A 20,501-nucleotide genomic window follows, 5' to 3' on the forward strand; every position below is an offset into this window, starting at 1 on the left:
GTGAATTTTAGAAATAGGTATCTGTTAAGTGACTTATTTTCAGTTTTGAAGATTCTTGGATATGTGCAGTTCCTCTAGGATATTTTTATAAAACTGAAATATTACATTTTTCAAAGAACACTCCTATTATGAAAATGTATTAGCAGAATGAGTACAGTGTGTCAGATTTACAGCTCTTTCGTTGTACACAAATGATTGACTAGTGACTAACAACTCTGCTGCTCAACCTGTTATTCATACATCCAACTTTTTTATGTATTCATTAGTCTAGGTGACAGAGAGAATAAGGGTCTGATTAAAGTATGGGTGGACTTCCTGCCATTCCATCATGGGGATAGAGTAATTTTTGGTCATTTATAAAAACATTGCCAGGAACCACCATCACGGCAGTTTCTGCAATGCATATTACTGTGTGCAGACCTGTGGCACGGATGAATTGTTTTTTCTTTACAAAGTGAAAATCTCAGAACTGGATTTTCTTTTTGTAAAGAAAAAATATATTGTTCTCCTCACCATAGGAGTCTTCTCCCATGGAAGTGGGACCATTATAATGGTTTACTGTTCATTACCTCCAGCTTTTACCTGACGATATGAAACAGTAAAAAAATACTACATGTCTGTCCATCTAAATTGGGTGGGTGAATATGTAGCCATTTCTCCTATGGTCCCTACCCCCAGGAGCCATCTGAGAAGTGTTGCTATGGAAGAGACAGAGATGTCCCTGCCGTGGCCAAACTTAAATTCTGCCTTCAATTAAATCTGGTGGGCAGACGACTATATTGGCAGGGAGGCAACTATGTCACCGTTGAGACAAAGTACCTCTCCGCTAATATATGAATCTGGCCATAGTCAGTAGAAAGTTTTGTCCTGTATAATCTCTGATACCATACTTGTGGAAACTCAGCCTGTCTTCAGAAGCAGGCTACAACCAGTAAAGCAGCATTTAAGCCTTAAGCTCTTGATTAGAAAATACTCTTTGGCTACAAAAGGAAGTCACTCCTTAGCTTTTATTGACTTCAGCTCTGCCTTTGACTATGCAACCAGGAACAAGCTGTAATCCACTGTGAGCATGATACGCACGGAGGCAGAGGTTGTAAATTTCCTACGTCTGCATTTTGATTTGTCAGTCAGAGTCAGTTTTGGCCCTAGTAGGGAATCTTCTAGCCCCTTTGCCCTGACTAGGGGGTGAGACTGGCCCGTGTCTTGTCCCCCTTCTTTTTTATTTTGTGTACAAAGAGCATGGAGAGTTCTTTAATCTCTCTAAACCAGGATGTACCTAAAAAGAGAAACCGGGAGGCACCTGTTCTCCCTATATGTGGATGACGCTGTGATTTTGGCTCATACCGTAATTGAAGTGCAAACATTGTTGGAGGGTTGTGTGTCTTTTATGAAATACCTAGATTTAAAAGACAATTTACCCAATATACATGATGCCATAGCTAGGAACCTTTTTATTAAAGGTCAAAAGTTAGGCAAGGGTAATGCCTTTAATTATTTTGCAATAATATTTGATAATACAGGCTTGTGGGCCCCTTCACTGCGATCCCATACATTACAGTTATTGCAATCTGTGGGTGCATTATTTAGCTTTGCTTCCAAATTGGGTAGCAAGACCACACAGCGTAGTAGATGTTTGTCCAATGTTGCATACAGAGCCAGATAATGGGGCCATGCCGATGTTACCATTTGTGGTAGGCGTGACTGGCAGAATTCCCACAATAACCTAATAATCATGCGTAATAATGTGACAAGCGTAAGCCAGCATTTAACACTATTTTCTTTGTGCAAAGTGCAACCTGACATCCGAAAAAGGCCCGAGGATGAATTTTGGGCTAAGAAAGTAGCACTTAATGCTGCAAGACATGAACAGCAGTAGCCAGCAGTTGCTTGCTCTCTCTTAGTTTATTGTTCCTGTGTTCCTGTAGTAGGAGTTAAGCCCGAAGTTTCTTTTAATTACTCAACCTGGCATAATTGCGTAATTTTTGCTTCACAAGTGTAATGCAGAATTACTAAATTTACTCTGATTACTCTGACGTAAATAAAGTGTCTCCCAGGTCTTGTTACTACTTTACTCGTTACAGAAAATCAATTCTGTAGGACAATACTGGGGCTTCCGCAAAGTTCGTCTAACTTCGAACAGGCAAGAAAATCTTGGTATGGCTCATGTTGAGGACAAGGTTAGGCTACCTCTATTGCTTTGGCTGTCTGTGTGTATGAATCCTGCTACTGCTTTAAATTGCAATATTATAATTGATTGCATGAGAATGAAAAGGTACTTAAAGTTTACCTGGTTCAGTTCTCTAAAAACAAATTGTATGAAGAACTGGGCAGGTCAGATTTCATTTTTCAACCTTTGCGCATCACTGACAAGGAGAAGTCATGAGTTAAAAAAAGAGTATAACTGCCTTTTTGGACTGTCCAGAGTACATGAGAGAATTAAGAAATCCCTTGTTAGAACTTATATTCTGACTCAGAAATGTCAGGGAATGGAGCCCAATCTGGCTGCTTTCAACTCTAATTATGACAAATGTGTGTTCAAATTTTAGATTGGGTTCCATTTATTTATTTATTTATTTATTTATTTAATTGCTTCTATAGCGCAAGAATCGAGCCCGGTTGGGTTATCTCCGCGCTTTGGCTGCAACAACAGGTGGCAAAACTACTTTACAGATAACCTGAGAATGCAAGAAGGGACAGCCATTAATTATATCTCCATAAACAGATTAGTTTTTAACTTTTTCCTAAATGTAAGGTGATTGGAGGTCTGTCTGAGGCTGAGTGGCAGGTTATTCCACAAAGTCGGCCCCACTGAGGAGAGGGCTCGGCCGCCTTGTCTGGTCTTTTTAATAAGAGGTGGTTTAAGCAGGAGTTGATTACTTGACCGTAGATCTCGTTCTGGTTTGTAAGGCTGTAATAGTTGAGCTAGGTAATTGGGGCCCTTTCCAAATAGACATTTGTGGACAGTACAGCAGATTTTAAATTTAACCCGTTGGCGTATTGGGAGCCAATGTAGTTCTCTCAACAGGGGTCCAGAAGATGTTCTTGGGGGGGCATTCAGAATCAGTCTGGCCGCCGTGTTCTGGACCACCTGCAGTCGATTGATGGCATCCTCATTGGCTTGTATCAGAAGCCCATTGCAATAGTCAAGGCGACTTATTACAAGGGCCTGTACCAGGGTCTTTCTGTAGGTGTCCGGTAAAAGAGGAAAGACTCGCCTGAGTAGTCCAATGGTGTGAAAGCAGGCTCCTGCAGTTAAATTTGCGTGATCTTTTAGGGTTAAGTTTTGGTCCAGTTTCACACCCAGATTTTTGATGGATGGTTTTGGGGAAGGTACAGGTCCCAAATCCTGGGGCCACCAGTCAGGAGACCAGAGCATGCCAGCTTTCCCAAAGAGCATCACTTCTGTCTTCCCGACATTACACTGGAGGTAATTGGAGGCCATCCAGTTAGAGATGGCCCTCATACCTTCCGCAAAGTTTTCCCTAACATTGGAGTTAGGGGCATGGAAAGGGTAGAGGAGTTGAGTGTCGTCGGCGTACGACACTGGTGTGAATCCGTACTTCCTCACAATCTCAGCAAGGGGGACCACATACACATTAAATAATGTGGGGCTTAGGCATGAGCCCTGTGGCACCCCCTTAGTGAGCGCCCTGGAGATGGAATGATAGGGGCCCAGGCTGACAGATTGTGAGCGGCCAGAGAGGAAGCTTTCCAACCATGCAAGCGCCTGACCTCTAATGCCCACTCCTTGTAGTCGGTTCAACAGGATTTTATGTGAAACAGTGTCAAAAGCAGCTGACAGGTCTAACAGCACCAGAATCATTGAGCCTCCTCTATCCTGTGACATCTTGATGTTATCGGTCACGGAGAGGAGTGCGGATTCGGTGCTGTAGTTGGGCCTGAACCCAGATTGAGATTGGTCCAGGCCCCCTGTCGCTTCTATGAAACTGGAGATCTGGGTGTTAACAAATTTCTCAGCCAACTTAGCCAACTTTCTCAGCCATATGCACCCTACTATCTTTTCCCAAGGGCTGGAATAATCCAGAAAAAGGAAATGCTGCCTTTCGGATTCGTTATTTCTACAAATTTTTAAGTATTTCAGCAGTTTTTTTGTGATGTGTATAACGTTGCTGGAGTGAAAATGTCTAATCCTTTATTACGTTGTGTAGATTCATAAAATAAAATGTTCTTTTAGAGTATTTACAAATTTTGAAACTCCTCTAGATTGTTATTCTATTCAGGGTGGCTTTAGGGTGGTGCGACCGGTGCAGCCCCACCTGGTGCTGTGCTCAAGGGGTGCTGTGTTTTGAAATAACTTATGGGTTTAACTTGCATCTGCTGGTTTTCAGGAATCAATACAAAAGTATTAAGATAACTCTGGTGATTAATGTTCAGGCTGAAAGGAGATCAGATGTGTGTTTAATGGCAGTTGTATGTACCAACACAACTACTAACCATCATACTCCAGCAAGTGTAATAATTCAGACTTTCAATGCCCTCTGGAATCCCAGGGTAAGACTACACCTCTGGTAGCTAATACGATAAGGGGATGTATGACATTACAACGCATGCTTTTACCACGCATGCCTTTACAACGCGGTTTTTACAACGAAAACCCCCGTTGTAATGGTTTGCGTTGTAAAAGTTGCGTGGTAAAGGCACTGCGTGGTAAAAGTTGCGTTGTAAATAATGTTTCCCACGATAAGGTACTCCAGAGGGCAGCTATTTGCAGTTGGTGCACAGCCCCTGCCACCTCAACCCATAATTAAGGTAAGACCTGAACCTAATTGACTGCAGGGGTTTATTCTGCAGTAGTCAGATGGTCAGCAAGCCTGAACTCTGGTTTACTTAACGTTAGGTCACTAGTAAAGCACATAGAGGAAATGAGCCTGCCACTTGAGTCAGGAACTTGGGATGCTTTATTTATAACAGAAGCCTGGTCAAATACTTACTCAGCAGCTGATTTAGATAGAACTTGCCCCTTGGGATTTAAGGCCCTCCATAAACCCCGAATAAACAAGAAGGAGGGGGGAGTAGGTGTTATTTATAAGGATTTTCTTTTATTTTTCTTCCCTGCCCACCAGGAATGGGAAGTGTTGGGGTTCTCTTTAAAAATTGAGAAAGGGAATGCCTTTTCAGGGGTGCTATGTTCTAGGCCACCAGGATCCCAGACCTCAAACCTCCAGCCATTTTTAGATGTACTCTCAAATATGTCTCTTTGCGCATTCCAACTTCTTTATTTTAGGGGATTTTAATCTCTGGGCAGAAGAGGCCTTCTCGCCCCCTTTTAAAGAACTACAGAGCTCTTGCAAAATTTTAGGTCTAAAACAACGGGTGCTGTGTCCAACTCACCAGAAAGGCCACCCACTAGATTAAATTTTTGTACCGGACTGATTTCGGTCAAGAAAGTTTCTCCACTATGTGGGTCAGACCATGTGCTAATAGCGTTTAATTTAAATATTCTGGAACATCCTACCAACAAAAGAGCACCAACCTCTGGGAAAAAGGGGAGGGCTAAGCATAAGCTTGCAAAGTCTTCTGGTGGAAACATCTTTGACTTTTCTAATAGTTTTGATGCAGTGACTCATTCGGGATCAATTGCAGAACTTTTAATGAAGAGATTACATCGACTTTGGACAAAGCAGTTCCCTTTATCGAACTAAAACCTTGTAATCGTCCATCAGCTCCATGGTAAATGAATCTCTAAGAGCAAGGAAACTAGAGTGTCGACAATTTGAAAGGAAATTATGCCAACTTTACAGGGATGAAGATAAACAACATCTAAAGAAGGTACTAAAAAAGCATAGAAAGGAGATAAGGATAGCGAAGCAAGTTTTAACACAGACTCTATTTTAGCCGCAGTTAACAGTGCAAAGAAAGTCTTCGTGATCCTTAGCATTTAAAGAAAGATTTGATCCCCATGCAGCAGTTGTGTGATGATCTCGCATCTTCTTTGAAGAGAAGATTGGTAAGATTTTGGAAAATATTAGTAATTTTCCGAGATGAAGCCAGCACCTTCTAGCGATAGCATTACTAGGAGTATGACCCTCTTGCATCAAATGGAAGACGCTTCGGAAAGGCCGAAGCCTGTGTGTGGCGATAGACCTGACCACTTGGAGAATATTCCTTATGGGATTGAATCCATTGAACCAATTACAGAGGAACCTCTGCTAACAATTGCTATATCTACAATGGGATCTCCACTATACCCTCTTCTGCCCAAACAGTGGAGAAAATGGATGGATGAGCTGTTGCCACCACTGTTACTACTCCTTAATCAATCTCCTCAATCAGGGCTAGTACTTAGCAGCTGGATGAAGGTGGTGGTTATGCCTCAGCTGAAGAAGCCATCTGCTGACCCGGTAGTTTTTAGTAATTATGGCCATCTCTCTTTTTCCTTTCCCAGTGAAGATCTTGGAACGCTATGTCAGTAAGATTTTATCGTCCTTCTTGGAATCTCATGCTTTTCTTTAGGAGAAACAGTTTGCTTTTTAGACCAGTCACCAGCACAGATATGGCACAATTTACTGCATTGGATGAGATCTGTATGAGAGAAGACAGTGGTCAGTCTACAGCTCTTGTATTCTTGGACCTATCGACAACTTTCGATATGGACAGTCACCATACCCTAGTGACAAGATGAAAATGAGCTCTGCTTCTTGGAAGCAATACGCAATCTGGGAGTCAACTGGGATGATCGTCTCTCTTTGGAAAAGCATGTGAATAATGTAGCTGGTGTCTGCCTCACTCTGCTTCAAAGACTAACAGCCTTATTCATCAAGGCCGAATCGGCTCGCAAAGGGCCAGATTCTGAGAATCTGGCCCTTTGCGAGTGCGATTTTTGCATTTGGGATTCAACATCCCAAATGCAAAAATCGCTATTTGCTAATTCGCATATTTGCGAGGATTTACATTTAAGGAATCTCTATTTGAGATTCCTTAAATGTAATTCATCATCCATTTTACAATTGCGAAATCGCAATTTCGGCCCGCAATTTACCGCGAGGTCAAACCTCGCGGTAAATTGCGAAAACTCAGAAAAATGCATTTAAATGCATTTTTCTGAGTTGCACGTTACACACACACATGTCCTTTGGACATGTGTGTGTGCAACATCTGTGTTAATTTCCATGCAGGGGTGCTATAGGGTGTCCTTTGGACACCCCTGGCACCCTTGTACTCGCAATCTCATTTGCGATTAGCTAATTGCTAATCGCAAATGAGGAATGACTCCCCATGCATTCCTATGGGCCTTTTGGCCCATAGGAATGCATGGGGAGTTATTCCTTATTTGCGATTAGCAATTAGCTAATCGCAAATAAGGAATCAGTGGGAATCGCAACTACTATTGCGATTCCTACATGAATACCGTTTTGCGAGTCTCAAATAGCGATTCCTTATGATTCGCTATTTGAGCCTCGCAAAACGGCCCGTTCATGAATCAGGCTGTAAGAAAATTGCTCCCTGTCCTACCTGATGAGGCTAAAGCACTAATTGCGCGGAGTGTAATACTCAGTAGTTTAGATTACTGTGATGCTCTCCTACTCGTAGCCCCTAACTACTTGATCAAGAGAAGGGAGAGAGTTCAGGTGGCCACAGCAAAACTGGCACTAAACATGCCACGGAGTTCCTCAGCATCCAAGGCATCCAAGAAATAAAATTAATACCTTTAAGGCAAGCTTCGATTCTAAATACCCCTCTGAAACTGCTTATGTGCTTACTACTGAATGGCCTATCAGCTATGAAACTTGCAGCGGATATTGACGACCTAATCCTGAACCGAGGTATTGACTTCTAACAGAAACGTGGCTCAATAATGCATCGACTCCATGCGTAGACCTATTGGTTACACCAAACTACAATATTGCGAGACTAGACAGGCTAAACAAAGCAGGCCTGTATACACAGATCAAGCATCTCAATCTCTAAAGCCCACTTCAACCCTCTTGAGTCCTGTGAATACCTGGGGCTCTCTCTACATCTCTCAGATAACCAACACTTTAAACTACACTCTTTCTACCATCCCCCAGGTAAAAACGCAATGTTCATAGACCAACTTATGGAAATTATCACAGCAAATTATGATCCACACTCCAACAATATCTTTCTAGGGGACTTCAATCTACATTGGAATGACCTCATAGATATTTAGGTCAATATTTTCAAAAACTTCCTAGCAGACCATTCTCTAGTGCAGGCATGTGGTCTTCCAACTCACTTTGAAAAGGCGCTACATTAGACTAGATAATCTCCATAGAAAAAAGAGGTAGTTCAATCGATATTGTACCCTGTGACTGGTTGGATCACCACATTCCAAATAACATCCTTAAAGAAGAAAATAGCCTAGCAGTCAAGCCTAAGCAATGGGTCAGAGATACTAAAGGCCTAAACGTGGAGTTGCTAACAGCAAGTTGCGCGAACAAACTTCAACCTTCTTCCTGGAGTTGTGGACATCAGCGAGCCTACCGATCATTACAACAGTACAATGTCTGAAATAATCAATACTATAACCCTTTTGAAACGCAAAAGAATTCAAGTCAAAGATAAAAACCCATGGTTCAACGGTTCTCTGAATGAAGAAAGACGGATACTCAGAATCACAGAGAGGAAATGGAGACAGCTCCCATCATCCCTTCATCTAAATCAGCTAAGAAAGACTAGCAATGCCTACAATAAAAGGGTACTTAAGTCAAACAAAGACTTTTTTAGAAATGAACTTGATAATGCTAAAAACAGACCGTAAAAACTCTTCGATCTACTAAAGGATCAGTTGAACAAATTGGCCAAATCCTCTCAACTAACAGCTCAATCGGCTCTGAGCTGTGAAGACTTTTCAGCATTTTTTACTACCAAATCTAGTTCCATGGCGAATGAACTCAAGGCTACCGCTGATAATCTCGTGACTCAAAAGAGCACTCAAGTGAAGCAGGCAACCCAGCCTGCACAAACAGTGCTCAAAAATAATGCCCATTGGTCAACCTTCAAACTTTATGATCAGGAAGACAGTGCTAAAACCTTTTTGGCCTTAAAACCGAACAACAATTACAATGATCCTCTTCCCAAAAAATGTTGGCCTACGGTCAACCACATAGTCATCCCTAGCTGGACTAAAATAATGAATGCCTCGCTCGCCCAAGGTTCCTTTCCTGACTGTCTAAAAACAAGCCAGGTCATCCCTCTACTGAAGAAACCTACAGAGAATCTGTCGGACCCAAACAACTTTAGGCCAGTAACAAACATTCCCTTACTGGCTAAGGTGTTGGAAAAATGTGCTCAACAACAACTGACCCTTCACATCACTGAATATATGCTACTAAACGACTGCCAATCAGAGTTTAGACCAGACCACAGCACGGAAACAGCAATTATGCACATAGGTGATGACGCTTTGCTTGCTCTAGACCATAACAAAACCTGTCTACTAGTCCTCCTCGACCTATCTTCAGCATTTGACACCGTAATTCATAGCAAATTATTAGACCGATTAGAGAATAGACTGGGTTTCTCAGGGACAGTCCTAAAATGGTTTCATTCCTTCTTAGAGAACAGGTTGCAAAGATTCTTGGTGAACCACAATCTAACCCTTCCACCAAGTCAGATTGGAGTCCCTCATGGCTCAACGCTATCCCCATCCCTATTCAATCTGTACATTAATCCACTCACAGAAATACTGCAGCAGGCTAACATCTCCTTCCACATGTACGCAGACAACACTCAGCTGTCTATGAAGATCACATTGCATGAAGAGATCAAATAATGAACCTAGCACTACAAAAGACCGTACATTGGCTTTCAAGCAATCATCTTTAACTCATCTCACAGAAAACAGTAGTCCTTCTGATCTCCCCCCCTAAATCCTCCACGATGATCAAGGAATGGGCTATACTGATCACAGCGCTAAATGGTACTCCGCTTCTAGTTGATCCTACCAAGTCTCTTGGAATCACGCTGGATAAGGATTTAAACATGAGAGCTCACAACAACACTATGGCACAAAACACACAATTCCATTTGAGTTGTCTCAGACAATTGAAACCGTTCATTGACACTGCTGATCTGTAAACGGCTGTCCAAGTTTTGGTTATCTCAAGGATTGAGTATGGTTGCACAACTCTAGCTGGGCTTCCTAAGATTTCAACAGCCCCACTAAAAGCCTGCCTCAATGCTGCAGTGAGATTCGTAACAGGTACAAGAAAATTTGACCACATCACTCCACATTTGAAAGCGTTCAAATGGCTATAGTACGAGGCAAGAATTCAGCTAAAGATGGCATATATTACACACAAAGCTTTACACTACAGAACACCACTTTACCTTGCCCAGAAAATTTCGATTTCTGGAGGCCTTACATCATCGAGGGGGCCCACAGATTTCATACTGAAACCAGCAATTTTCCCTAAGAAAAGAACATACAATAGACCATTCTCGGGAGCGGCACCAAGAATTTGGAATGCGCTTTCACCAATATTAGAGGAATCACCTCTGTCTTGCAATTCAAAAAAGAGACAAAGTCCTTTTTCATGAGTACATTTCTCCCGTAACTAACTACAGCCCTCTTGTCACTCTTTTGAGAACTTTATTCATCCCTGAATCTACTAGTCTTAGATGTGTTAATAGGTGGAGATCACAGGATGACTGTACTGTGAATATCAGAGTAATGGCTCCGGGATAGCACAAGTCATTGTGTTTTCATCGAGTCTCACCTACGGACCTCAGTAAGACTGGCACGGATACCCAAGTCCATTCATAGGATTCAAGGACGAATGCTAATGAAGATACCTCTATCAAGCCACATGGTTATTGATCTGTACCTGTAACTGTGCATCCAGTTCTGAAACCAGATTTTCTTTATAAAGGTTATTACATTTTATATTACTTTTTATATGCAAGTATGTAATGACATTTACTACTATAACCCTAGTGGTCGCCTAGTAAGACTGAAGATGTTTATTAGTTGTACATTTCTAAACTGTGATCGAAACTGTGGCTGAACTGTAAAGCGCTCTGACACCCAAGACTGGATCATGTTCGCGCTATAGAAAACACTAAAAATAAAATAAAATAAAATAAAATAAAGGCTCTACGGGAACTTCATTGGCTCCCTGTAGAACAAAGGATTCTTTTTTTCTTATTTTTTTTTAAAACCATTATTACAATCAAGATAATCCAGTTGCAGACCTACAACCACAGGGGCCGGCCGTTAGCAATGAAAACCAAAGTTGCATTGTTACACAGCTCATCAGCCGACAACCCGAGGGCCCGGCAGCGAATGCGCACAACATTTTAGAAAATCCTGTGGCGGTAGGGAGGATAAATTAAGGGTTTCACATTTTACATTTTATAAAGAAACAAGAAACACAAACAGAAAAACTAGCGAGGCAATGAAACCATACGGTAAGTGTCTGTCCCCAGGAGGGGGGGGCAATCCCATCAGAAAGGATATATGCGATAGAAGGATCTAAGATCTCGGGAGAGGTGGGGGGCCGGGAGTGGGCGAGCACATCATAGACCCACCAACCAATTTCCTTATTGTTGGTGATCTAAACATTCATTTTAACGATACAACATGCCCAATTAGTACTAACTTATTATCTCACCTAGCGGCCATGAATATTACCCTACACAACTCAGACCCCACCCACAAGGCGGGCAATTTGCTCGATCCTATCCTATCTAATTTGGATGCAGTATTCTGTAAGCGCCCCTTACCTGTTCCGTGGTCTGACCACTTTTTGCTACAATTTTCCATCTCATTTGCTCACTCCACTAACAACCTAGCAATCGCCCCTAAACCTAGAATGACCCGCAACTAGAAGAAATTAGATCCCAATACATTCAATTCTGCTTTGTCTGTTTCTATGCCCCTCACTGAGATCAGTAGCATTGATCAAGTGGACGTCATCCATCGCTGGCTCACATCTGCTGTAGACATTTGTCTCCCACTTCGTAAGCAGACATTTAATATACATCACCCTCCGGCTCCTTGGTTCACTGACCAACTAAAAAAAGAAAAATCCAGTTGCAAACATCTTGAGCGGAAATGGCGCTCAGAGTACGATCCACAAGCTAAATTACACTATAAAGCTGCTCTAACTAAATACCATTCACTCTGCAAAACTGCCAGAACTGAATATGTTAATTCATCCATCCTGAACGCTCAAAATCGTCCTAAAGCCTTGTTCAAGGTAGTGCAGGAAATCTCGGGTGCCACTAGCCAACCCAAGGCCCCATGTTTGGATAAATCACAATGTGATTCCTTAGCAGACTTCTTTGTCTCCAAAATCGAGAGTATATATGCCCATTTCGGTCCATCTAATGTTCAACCAGTTTTTGAACCGACTGCCTCTACTGCCTCAGACTTCTCTCAGTCGGAAGGGGCGGAGATCAAGGTCTGGGATCCATTGACCCCTTCCACACTACTTAACTTAGTTAAAAGTATTAAATCTGGTTCCCCTCTGGATCCCTTCCCTCCTCAAATCTTGCTCACCCTTGACCCACCCTCCCTAAAACTCATAGTGGAACTATTGAATACATCTCTTAGGGAGGCTAAGGTCCCCAATTCCTGGAAACATGCGATGGTCGTACCATTGCTAAAAAAGGCCAATGCTGATCCAAGTATTTCCGCCAACTTCCGACCAATCTCCCTTCTTCCAGTCTATTCCAAGATTCTGGAAAAACATATAAATAAGCAACTCACTAGCCATATCGAGTCTCACAACATTTTACACCCTTCTCAATCTGGTTTTCGTTCTGGCTTTTCTACAGAATCCACTCTGCTGGGAGTCTCTGAAACCATACGTCATCTGGTAGACAGAGGGGAGACCGTGGCACTTATTCTATTAGATTTAAGTGCCGCATTTGATACGGTCTCCCACCCCATTCTGATTAACACTCTAAAAACATCTGGAATCACTCATTCTGCCCTTGAATGGCTCATCAGTTTTCTGTCCGATCGGACATTTCAAGTCTTTTCGGCTACTTCGATGTCTAAAATTCATGCATCTGCATATGGTGTCCCACAAGGTTCCATCCTAAGCCCCCTTCTTTTTAATTTATATGTCCGACCCTTGGCGGCTATTGCAGAGCTGGCAGGGCTCTCCATATTTTCATATGCAGATGACACACAGATCATTTTTTCCCTCTCCACCAGTTATCTATCCACTACATCATCCTTCTGTCATGGACTCAATAATATTGCCTCTTGGATGTACAATAATAAGTTAAAACTGAACGGAGGGAAAACGGAACTCCTCCTATTTGGCAACAATCCTGCCTTATGGGGACCCTCTCACTGGCCTGTTCAAATGGGCACCCCTCCCAACCCTTCGAAAACTGCCCATAATTTGGGAATAATATTCGATGACCAGCTGTCCATGAGACAACATGCCGTGAGAGTCTCCTCCATTTGTACAACCATCCTCAAATGGCTGAGGAAAATTACCTGGATGCTTCCTCTTGAAACCCAGAAAACCGTAGTCCAGGCATTAATAACATCTCGCCTGGACTATGGTAACGTTCTCTTTTTGGGAGCAGGCAAAGAGGTTATTCGGAAATTACAAACGGTTCAGAACATGGCAGTTCGCCTCCTATGTAAACTACCTCATAAATCTTCCACCTCCTGGCACCGTCGTAGTCTTCATTGGCTAAACATTGACAACCGATGTAAATTCAAGGCTCTTTGTCTTGTACACAAAATTAACACTGGCAAAGCCCCCCAGTATTTGAAATCTCTCATTCACCCGTACCTTCCTTCCCGCACTCTTCGTTCATCTAGTCAACATAAACTGCTGATCCCCAGGACGAAGAGAGCCAGAATGGGAGGTCGATCTTTTGCTTTTTTGGCCCCATCCTTGTGGAATTCTCTCCCTTTGTCCATTCGGATGGAATCCAACTATCTAAAATTCAGAAGGGATGTCAAAACTTGGCTCTTTGATCTTTAGTTTTGCTACTGTACACTCTCCTCATTGGTTTAGCGCCGGGAAACCTCCGGGTAGCTGTGCGCTCTATAAAATTAAATATAAATAAATAAATAAATAAATAAATAAATAAATAAATAAATAGACAGTATTATGTAATATTCAGGGAATGTGCGGTCACGGGGACAGAGGTACGTCAGGGACTTCCACAAAAGGGGGGGGTGCAAATCTCCCCACGATACGAGTTCCATTGGTGCCATATCCTCCCCCACTTCTTGGGCCTACCCCAAGCGACATACACAGTTTTTTCCCTGAACATGCACCAGTCCATGTTTTCTTTCCAGGCTGAGACCAGAGGTGCTCTCTGAGATCCCCACAGTTGGGCTATGTCCCTTTTTGCTACCATATTGCCAAGGGTATCCCATAGAATCTGCACCACATTGTAGTCATTCGGCTCCCATACATTCAACAAACAGCGTCTGGCCTCCTGCAACAACGAAACACCCGTTACCTCTTCCATAACAGCATGCACACGGTTCCAAAATACCACAACATCTAGAAACTCCCATATAATATGAAGAAAAGTAGCAAGCATACCGCACCCACGCTTGCACAACCCGTCAACAAAATAACCCATACGCAGCAGGCGTGGACCCGTGACATAGAATCGATGTAGAATCTTTAGTTGCACCCGCCGGAAACGCGCAGGAATCGCGACCTCCTTAGGTGAAGATATCGCCGCCTGCCAATCTTCATCGTCCAACTCCAGTCCATCGCCGGTCCAAGCACCCCGAAGCTGTATAAGTAGGTCTGATAGATGAGGGAAATGGTGCTGTCGGGGACGTGTCCGTCAAGCACTCTGTCTTCGAGAGGAGAAGACTCTGGGATAGCGGTTCCGACTGGGAAGACCAACCCAAGCGCATGGTGGATCCGCATGTAACGAAAGTGCTCCCTATCACTTAATGCGTATTCCAGTTTGAGTTCGTCAAAAGTCTTGATCCTGTTCTTAACCCAGAGATCCCCGACCCTGCTAATACCGATAAGATCCCACTTCTCGAAACCTTTCATCGTCCAGAGATTGCCCAGTCTCTCTGCTGCGTAAAGCGGGGTAGCTCTAGTCAATCTGTCCGACCACCCCGTAGCAGCAGTTGCACTACCCCCCACCCGTACCGCAACCCCGGTGGGCCCAGTCAAATTCTTCCTAGCTGATCTGGAGGAACGCGCCCTATTGTAGTTACCTCCCGGCAACTGCCACTTATCCATTTCGAATGCGGGATTTGGGACAGGGCCGTAGATTGCGTGGTTAATTGCACTTAATTGGGATGCCCAATAATATAGTTTGATGTCAGGCAACGCTATGCCTCCATCATACCAGGGCAGAGTCAGCTTCGCCAATGCAATGCGAGGTCGCCCGCCCCATATGAGCTTCCTCTGGAGGCTCTCAATCTCGCGGAAGTAACTGGCAGGTACAAGATCGAGCGTGTTTTGGATGGCATACAGGAATCGGGGAAGAGACATCATCTTGAAAAGAGCCGCCCTTCCCACCGGAGACAGCGGCAGGCCGCACCACGCCGTCACGTCAGATTTAAGCCGGAGAAGCGGAGGAAGCAAATTCCTCTCATATCGTGCAGTGGGGTCCAACGATATAAAGATCCCCAAATATTTGAATCCGACGTGCGAAATCGGTATCGGACAGACGCGTGGCAAGGGCGGTAACTCTCCAGTGAGCGAATAAATACAAGACTTAGCCCAATTAATTACTAGGCCAGAGTTCTTCCCGAATGAACTCAGTACATCAAACAATACCCCTAACGACTTTCGGGGGGAAGTGAGGTATAGCAAAATGTCGTCCGCGTACAATGATATACGATCCTCAAAATCAGGGGACCACCTAATACCTTTGAGCGACGGTTCCCATCGAAGCCACGCGGCGAGGGGTTCTAGGGCAAGCGCGAAGAGCAATGGAGATAGGGGGCACCCTTGTCGCGTACCTCTTCCAAGAACAAAGGATTCCGAGACCCTGCCGTTGACCACCACCTGGGCCAGCGGTTGCTCATACAGGAGTCTAACCCACCCGATGAAACCGGGGCTGAAACCAAATTTTGCAAGGGCCGCCCATAAATACGGCCATTCCACCGTGCCGAAGGCCATCGATGCATCCAAGGAGACCAAGATGGCCGGCTCATGCAGCTACCCCGCCCTTGCCAATACGCCATGAAGACGACGCAGGTTGAGCGCGGTATTTCGATGGGGAATGAACCCGGACTGATCTGGGTGTATCAAGTCGCTGATCACCTTTACCAGCCGATTTGCCAAAAGTTTTGCCAAGATCTTGGGTTCAGCATTCAGAAGCGATATCGGCCTTTACGATGTACATTGGTCACGGGGTTTCCCGTCTTTATGAATGACAACAATGGACGCCAGTCTCTGATCCCGGGGAAGGGATCCGACATCTCGTGATTCTCGAAACATTTGACAAAGGTGTGGCGCCATTTTGTCGGGACACAACTTATACAGTTCGATCGGGATGCCATTCGGGCCCGTTGCTTTCCCCGAGCGAATGGAGCGGATGACGAGCGCTATTTCATCGTCTAAAAATTCCGCCTCCATACGCTCTTTGTCCGAATCAGACAAGCTAGGCAATGCGATATCTCTAAGTAACAAATGCGAGTCTTCCTCCGGTCTGTCTGAAACCGGCGCATACACCTTCTGAAAGTGGTGGGCAAAGACTCCAACTATCTCAACCGGATCCACAACCCGCACCCCATCCACTCTTTTAACAACAGGCACAACACGATCAATCTATCCCTTTTATCCAACCAAGCAATCAATTTTCCCGCTTTGTCACTGACATCATACAAACGCCCCTGTTGCTCACGACTCATTGCCTTGGCCGCATCAGTCACCAGAGCCCTATGGTCAGACTGTTTAAGGGCTAAAACGTGCAGTTCCTCTTCCAAAGCAGTTATTTCATTCTCCAATCGTACCACCTCCTCATTCTTACTTTTCTTCGCACTGGCGATCAATGACAAGGTTTGACCACGGATCACCGTCTTGTACGCCTCCCACAGTGAGATGGAGGAAGACACCGACACCACATTCTCGGCAAAGTAGTAGTCCATGCATTTAACCACCCCAGCCCTGGTTTCAGGATTGCGGAGGTGCCAGGGGTTAATCGGAGCCACCCGACCCTCAGCTCCCATCTGCATATCAATAGTAAGCCAGAGTGGGGAGTGGCCCGAGATGCCCCTGGCCAGGTGTCGAATTTCTCTCACCAAGACCATCTGCACCGCCGGCACTAGGATATAGTCAAGCCTCGAGAGACTCCCATGTGCCACGCGCAGCGGCCACGCGCAGCGGGGACGCCGGATTGACGCCGGAGTTACGCCAGAGTTCAGCCCGTCTGTGTCCATCCGGGCCCAGACGGGCTCAGGGCCGGTCCCCCTGCCCGATTCACGGGATCCATCTCCAACTCGCATTAGGTACATGAGGGAGGAACTCATGGCTTGGCGGTCTTTGACATCCACTACATGTAGGTTCGCTCACGAGGGAGGACAACCGTTCCTGCCTTGCGGGGCCTGTAATATAAGTCAGGATTCCGCCTCAGACAATTCCGTGTTATCAATAGTCCTGTTGAATTGCCGGTCCCTACCCAGTCACGCGACAGAAATCAACTCCCTTATTCTTGATCATAAGCTGGATGTGCTGTTTTTAACAGAGACCTGGATCTCCTCCTGCTCCGGCCCGGATATGGTCAGAGCACTTCCACCTGGTTTCCTCATATTCCATCTAGACAGACCAGTGGGGCGGGGAGGAGGAATTGCCATCCTTTACAGGATACGTTAATCTGTAAGGCTCAGGATGGCGGGATGAGCGACTGCGAGAGCTGTCAGTTCTCTCTACGCCTGTCGCCCACCTCGTCCTTGACTGGCCTCCTTATTTACCGCCCACCTGGGATTATGGGTAATTTCCTCAATTCCTTTCTAGAAACGGTTGCGCTTCTTGCCTCCTCCACTGACAACTTTGTGGCATTGGGGGATTTTAACATCCATTTCGATGACCCCTCTAATTCCCTGGGAGTAGATCTGCAGTGTGATCTGAAAGCGTTTGAGATTAACCTGGTCAATTCTGGAGCAACGCACGGGAAGGGACACCTGCTCGATCCTATTTTCTCAAACTCGGATCGCCTTAAAGTACTGCCCGCGCTGGCTTTGCCCTGGACAGACCATTTCATGGTTCCGGCCCGGTGGCAGTTTGACGTCCCTGTGGCATCAACACCTAGGGTATACACAGTGGAAAGAGCCTGGTCTAGGCTCCCAGTGGACATCTGGGTGGTACACTTGGAGGCGTCCCGACCCTCTTCCGGGCCTGACCCGTTAGTAGCTGATGAGAATCTAAACACCTGGTTGACCAACTCGCTCGATGCCATCCTCCCTAAGAAAAGACTTCTTACTAGGGGTAGGAGAGTGGGATCAGCTCCTTGGTACACGCCAGAGCTGAGAACCCTGAGGAAGGGCTGCAAGAGGTTGGAGCGGACCTGGAGGAAGGACTGGGGCGAAGCGAGCCGGAGTGAATATCGGGCGGCTCTCAGTAACTACAAATCCGCCATCCGGGTTGCGAAATCTGAGTTTTTCAAGGAGAGAATAGGTCTCTCTTCCAACTCTTCGAAAGAATCGTTTAAGGTTATCAGAGAACTCTTGAAAACTCCTGAACCTCCGGTCATTTACGATAACCCATGTGAGAAATGCTTAGAACTTGCCTCTTTCTTCAAAACCAAAATAGAAAACATCTTGGCATCCCTACCTCGGCCAGCCCAGGAGACACTCTCTGTTGGTAACCCAGGGTCTCAGCCCGGGGTGCGGACAGCGGAGCTGGACTCCTTCGGCCCAGTCACTGTGGAAGAAGCCCTCAGGGTTTTGGCGACCGTGAAGAGTGGGTCTCCGAGAGACCCTGTACCGATGAAATATATGAAGCAGGTAGCCTCTACCATCGGCGGTCCAGTGACGGACCTTATAAATCTATCCCTCACTCAAGGAGTGGTGCCCCCCAGTTGGAAGGGAGCGGTAGTTAAGGCTCTCCTGAAGAAGCCTAGCCTGGACCCTGCTGACCTTGCTAACTTTAGGCCTATTTCCCTGCTCCCCGGCCTTAGCAAGGTGGCGGAGAAACTTGTGAATAGTCGTCTATCTGGTTTTTTGGAATCCAACTCCCTTCTGGGGGACTCCCAAACAGGTTTTCGCCCCGGCCAGGGGACGGACACTGCCTTGCTGGCAGTCGTGGAGAATGCCAGGAGCATTTTGGATTCAGGGGGATCGGTGGCAGTGATCCTCCTGGACCTCAGTGCGGCATTTGACACCGTAGACCACCAGGTGTTACTCCAACGGCTGTCGGGGGTGGGGGTCTCCGGGATGGCCCTGAAATGGCTTGCGTCCTTTCTGGAAGACCGGACGTTTGAGGTCTGGGAAGGCCACGAGAAGTCAACATCGGTCCCTCTCCAGTGTGGTGTGCCACAGGGCTCTTCGTTGAGCCCCACATTGTTCAACATTTATATGGCCCCACTGGAGAGTGTGGTGCTGCCACTGGGTATCAAGATCATCAGCTACGCTGATGATACCCAGTTGGTGGTAGGTCTTCCCCAGTCAGCGAACCAACCCGACCGGCTGCACACATGTTTAGCTAGGATCTTCACTTGGATGTACAACTCAGCACTTAAACTTAACGGTTCAAAAACTGAACTGATGATGCTGGGGAACTCCCCTCCCTCCTTATCCCCCAGTAGCTGGCCTAGTTGTCTGGGAGCGCCACCTACCCCCAAACAGGAGATTAAGAGCTTGGGGGTGTGGCTGGAGCAGGACCTGTCTTTTAAGACACACGCTAAAAACACCGCAGGCGTGTGCTTTGGCCTGCTCCGGTCAGCCGGAAGATCCTTCCCCTCCTCCCGATTGCCTCCAGGAGGTTACTAATTCAGGGGCTCATCATTTCACGGCTGGATTACAGCAATGCGCTGTTTCTGGGGGCTCCAGAATCAACTTTAAAAAAATTGCAGCAAGTACAAAATGCTGCTGCTAGGCTCTTGACGGACCTTCCTAGGCGGCAATCAGCTCGCCCCGCGCTGAAGGCACTTCATTGGCTCCATATTAGAGAGAGGGTGAAGTTCAAGGCACTTTGTATGGCCCACAAGATTCTCCAGGGGAAAGGACCACCTATCCTACGGGGTATGGTGCAATCCTACAAGGCCCCACGTTCCCTTCGCTCTGATCACCAACATCTGTTGCGAGTCGCGAGAGTAAGGAAGGCTAGGACCGGAGGTAGAAGATTTTCCATAAATGTGGCAACATTGTGGAATTCCCTCCCGCTGGACCTGCGCTCCGAAACGGGTACCTTACGTTTTCGCAAACTTTCAAAGACTCATCTGTTCCCTGCCTAACGCTTTTGTTTCCTGCTATGGTGTGTCTCTCTGGATGAGCGCCGGGATGCCCAAGGGTAACCACACGCGATATAAAACTCATTAATAATAATAATAATGTGCGCCCGAATAAAAGGTACATTGTGCCTGTCCGGGGTGCAGTAGTCTCCAACAATCCACTA

This window comes from Lissotriton vulgaris, chromosome 3_1, assembly GCF_964263255.1.
Source record: "Lissotriton vulgaris chromosome 3_1, aLisVul1.2, whole genome shotgun sequence".
In the NCBI taxonomy this organism is placed as follows: domain Eukaryota; kingdom Metazoa; phylum Chordata; class Amphibia; order Caudata; family Salamandridae; genus Lissotriton; species Lissotriton vulgaris.